A 5,534-nucleotide genomic window follows, 5' to 3' on the forward strand; every position below is an offset into this window, starting at 1 on the left:
CACCACCTTGAAATCCATAAGGTTAGCAAAAAAGATTGGAGGGGGGGAGAAAAAGTGGAGAAAATGTGAAACAATAGAAGTCATAATCCAAGCATCAACAAAATAAAAGGTATTGATGAGTGTCACTGTTGCGATAAAAGAAGGGCTCAAGGGTGAACAGGTCTCTTAAGTTTTCTATGGAACTACATACTCACTAGTGATAGATTATAGGACCACCCCCCAATATTTTTCTCAAATATGTAGACTATATAACTATAGTAATAGCCTGGATAGAATATAAGTTGAAATAAAGACAACTTGCTCATGCTTCTTCTCATGACAGATTTTAAACAAACGTGGGTGTATCCCCCACCCAACAAAAAGTGGTTGCTTTTTTCAAAACTATGTATTTCAACTTTTTTACAAAACAACCATATCCCCTTCAAAGTACTCTCCAATACATTAAATGCATTCTTCAAATCTTCTATTCCATTCTTGAAAATATCTTTCAAACTTATCTGTGTGGATAGTTGATAGCACCTCCCTGTTTTTTTCTTCACCTCTTCTACTCCATCAAATTGCTGTCCTTCATGCCCCTCTTCATTCGCAGAAACAAAAAAGTCACAGTCAGGTCAGGTGAAGAGAAGCATGCTGCGGGTTTGTGTTTTTGTTTTGCCAAAAAGTGGCTCACTGAGATGACTGTGTGAACAGGTGCATTGTTGCTGTGACAAAACCTGTCCCCTGTCTGCCTCAAATCAGGCCTTTTTTGTTGCACAAGGTTAAGCTATCTTTTCAGAACCTCTGAATAAAAGCCTGATCAACAGTCTGGCCTGGTGGAATGAACTCCAAATGCACTACAAGTAGACATTTTGTCCAGGAAGGTGACAGATGTTCAGAACTGGGTTTGTCATCAAATGACATTTCATCTTTTATGAAATGAGAAGACCACTTGTACACTTGAGTGTTTCCTATAGTGCTGTCCTTGTAAGCTGTGTTCAACATCACAAAAGTTTCTACATCATTTTTCTCAAGCAGGAAACACAATTTTACAGCTGTACACCGTTCTCTTAAAGCAGCCATCACACACACACACACACACACACACACACACACACACACAAAACCCACAAGGTTTTTACGAAACTACTTTTACCCAAAAAAATGCTCTGTTAACCATAGAGCACTCCCAGGTGATGCCACTAGATGCACTAACCCACAGCAGAGTTGCTAGATGCTTGCCCAGCACACACAAAAATGCTTACTCCAAAAGTTCTGCCCAGCAGAGCTTTTTTTATGGAGGACCCCCTCATGTGCATCTTCTCTGTGACCTAAATTTGTCTAACAAGTATATGGTCTTTATTTGTGGATAGTGTCATATGTTTTAAACTTGTTCATCAGAATATTTAATAATAATAAAATAGATTTTTCATAGTGAAAATGACCTTTTAATTCTGTCTAATTTTACTCTCACAGGAGGGCTGGTTTATCCTTAATCTGTACTAAGTCATTCTTAAATTTCTGGCTCAATATCAACTGTGAAAAGAAATCACACATATACAAATTATTCGGTAGCTTGTGGCAGCCATGTACGCGTGACACTCCAATGCCCTTTCCAGAGAACTTGTCGTATGCACTGTAGTAATTACACATGCTATACCTTCCACAAGCTTTTGTATGTGTCATTGTTATGCCAAGTTTACATTTTACCAGGCACTTCTTAGTTAATGACTAAGCTAGACAGGTTTCCTACAGCATTAGCTTCTTTTTCCAAGTAGGATCTTCATATGGACTCCTTTGGTGCTCCCATCAGCATGGGTGATAATTACTCTTCTGCACCTATAGGTGTGCATGGGGACCTTCTCCTTCTCCCTTTCCTTCGATAGATGTCAGCTATCCAGTATAACTTGAAGTCTCCTTATACCTACTCCTCGGTTTTATTCCATTATATCTTCAGGAATCTTTCCCCCATTAACTCTCTAACATTCTAATTATTCCTTAGTGTCTGAGTTCCAGAAAACCCAAGCAAACAAAGCCAATCTGATGATCAGACTGAATATATTTGGTTTTCTATAATTATGTGTGGCCTCTTTGCGTTCTCTCATTTTTATTATTCCTATTTTGATTTTCCCCCGAGACTCCTGTGGTATGTGTAATGCATATCACTGAAGAGTAAAGTTTTTTATGTTTTTGTAAAAACTAATCTTCTTTGGGTTAATTATTTGTTCATTATAGCAATGAATCCTTTGACACTGGTCATTGTCCTCCAAATACGCTTTGAATGATAGTTCTTTACTATTCTAGCATGCAAATTGAGGTTTTCTTACTTAAAATGTATTTTGAACCTGGGGTTAGTATGACATTTTCAAATTCCCCAGGCTGTTAATCATACCTCTGTCAATAGACTCTGAGATAAAATTTGAATTTTTCATATAATTCAATAGACTCATACAAATGCTTCATCATCTAGAACTTATCTTTTTTTCCACATATGCTGGTGTAACAATATTTCATTCATTTCATGTTTCAGCAATTGTTTCTTTGAAACTCAGCTAAATACATTACATTTATTCCCATTATATTTCATTTAACTTGCTTTGGTTCATGTAACACATCAATACTCTTTTTCATCATGATCTGTCATCTAAAATGCTTACTAATATACTCTAAATGACTTTCACCTTCAATATCACTCATCATGCCATCTCTGTCTCAGGAAATGTTTTAAATGTGAAACAGGATAAGCTCTGTTAGTATATATTTAGAGATTTTTCTGAAAATTGACATCAATCTACTTAGCAGCACTTGGTCAACCAACCAAGTATGGATCCACATAAATGGATATTTATTATGATTAAGTCCACAGTGACTTCTAATCTTCACAGATTTTCATTAGGTATATTACCAAATAGAAAAGTTACAGAGTCCAGATGAATCATAAACATTGATTAAGCTTTATCTGGTAGCTACTGGAAAGTGGAAGAAATTGTAAAATAGGTGGGATTATAAAACTGCTAATTCTCTTAAAAAATGAATTCTTAAGGATGTGCTTATCACCTTAAAATCCTTAATAACTTAACTCCCCAAATGTTACTGACAGGAATCTAGACACACCATATAAGTGATTAATAACAGTAATGGCTTAATTTCAGGTAAATGAATGAGCTTTTGCCGGCAAAACTTAATATGCTAGGCAATAATGAAAGAAAACTATTTTTCTGGAATAGATATGTCTAGCTGTTGTCATTGTGTGATTAGTGGGTTCTGACTAATAACATCCCTATGCACAACAGAAGGAAACACCGCCTGGCCCTGAGCCATTCTTACTAGTGTTCCTATGCTCAAGTTCATGGTGGCAGCCATTGTGCCAATCCATCTCTCCTGGGTCTTCCTCTCTTTCTTTGACTCTGTCTTTTACTGAGCATGATGTCCTTCTCCTGGTACTGGTCTCTCCTAACATGTCCAAAGTGTGTGAGAAAAACACTCGTCATCCTTGCTTCTAAGGAGTGCTCTATCCACACTTCTTCCAAGATACATTTGTTTGTCCTTTTAGCACTCTATAGCACTTTCAATATTCTTCTTAAACACCACTTTTCAAATGTTCATTCTTCTTTGGATTTCCTTATTCAATGACCAACTTTCATATGCATAAGCGGAATTGAAAATACTTCAGTCAACACACCTTTGTCCTCAAAGCAGCATCCTTCTTTCCAATACTCTAAAGAGGCCTTGGGCAGCAGATTCCCCCAATGCAACACATCTTTGAACTCTTGACTGCTGCTTCCATGAGGATTCCAAGCAAGATCAAATCCTTGACAACCTCAATCTTCTCTTTGTATAGCATGATGTTACCGATTGGTCCAGGGGTGACTTGTGTGTTGCTGTGATTCTGGAAACTATGCCACTGCCATCTAAAATGTCAGCAGGGTCACTCAAAGTGAGTAGATTTCAATGGAGCTTCCAGACTAAAGAACAGAACTAGAAAACAGGAATAGGGTACCCACTTTCGAGGAAGTAACTGCTGAAAAACGTATGTATAGAATAAGCCTTGAGGCAGAATGAAAACACTGTACTTTTTTAAAAATTATTTTATTGGGGGCTCGTACAATTCTTATCACAATCCATACAGACATCCATTGTGTCAAGCACATATGTACATTTGTTGCCCTCATCATTCTCAAAACATTTGGCTTCTATGTTAGCCCTTAATATCAGTTGCTCATTTTCCCCCTCCCTCCCCACTCCCCACTCTCTCATGAACCCTTCATAATTCATAAATTATTATAGTTTTGTCATAAGTTACACGTCCAACGTCTCCCTCCACTCTCTTTTCTGCTGTCCATCCCCCAGGGAGGAGGCAATACTGAGATTCTTGTAATCGGTTCCCCCTGCCTACTCCATATTCCCTTCATCCTCCAGGCCTCGCCCCTCTCACCACTGGTCCAATCCATGTGCCTTTTTTGTGCGTGGGCTAATTTCTAATTACCAACTTTCGATGTTACCTTTGTTTCATAAAAACTGGTTTGTAGTTATTAAGTATAATAATTCAATGGCCTCTAACCAAAGGAAGACTGGCTTTCAAAATTCTAATCTTAGCACTCTGCATTATAATATTAGCAGCTAATATAACAGATTAGACAGAATGAGCAAGCACCATTACAGAATAAGTGAGCAAAATATTTTTGTGTGTGAAGTATTCTTGTTTTTTTATCCTCTTAATTGGAGGACAAAATTCTTAAATGACAACATAAAAATTAATCTGAATTTTGTAAAAGTGTTTGGTTTACAAAAAGAGCCTATACATATAGATGTTTATCAGCATTGAGCCGTATCAGAGGGGGGAAATACATACTTTGAGAGTTGATTCAGTGAATTTTAAATATACAGGGGAGTCAAAAGTATTGCAGACATAAACAGGCTTATTCTACACAAAAATTTGTTTAGGCGTGCTCTGAAATGGATAGGTGACTGATGACACATACTCTCAATATGCATTATTATTATTGTTAGATTCCTTTTACTAGACAAACAAAATTGGGTTGAAAAAAATAATGGCTTCTCAGGGCCTCTGATGGGGCACTTAAATTCAAACTAGAGAAGACAGCTCAGAAGGTGATGGTTAGATATGATGTCAATTTGATGCACCTGGATGAAGAGATCAGTGGAGTCCATCCTCTCGATCAAAACACAAATTAATGATACCTTAGAGGTCTGAACTGTTTTTGTAAGCATCACTATGGATAAGTGGCCTCTCTGTCTTTTCCCTCTTTGCCTTCCTGCTTGCTTACATTCTACATCTGGCTTTGGTGACCCATGTGGCCTTCCAACCCTAAGAGCTCTGGGCACCTTTCTGGAACCCTGCTGAACTTGGATGCATGTCACTGGCCACCCATTGACCTGTGAGCTCCCTGACTTTATCTTCCTGTTTCATCACGAGCAGCTGCATAAGTCGGGAGACGCTCCCAACTAGCTTCTAACCCAGGGACTTTAGTTAAACTGGGTTGGGCCACTTCCCTGATACAAATTTCTTTCTTGATATTTATTGTGAGTGTGTATGT

This window comes from Echinops telfairi, unplaced genomic scaffold (genome assembly GCF_000313985.2).
Source record: "Echinops telfairi isolate 266 unplaced genomic scaffold, ASM31398v2 ScPeMD7_7469;HRSCAF=8507_1, whole genome shotgun sequence".
NCBI classification, from domain to species: Eukaryota; Metazoa; Chordata; class Mammalia; order Afrosoricida; family Tenrecidae; genus Echinops; species Echinops telfairi.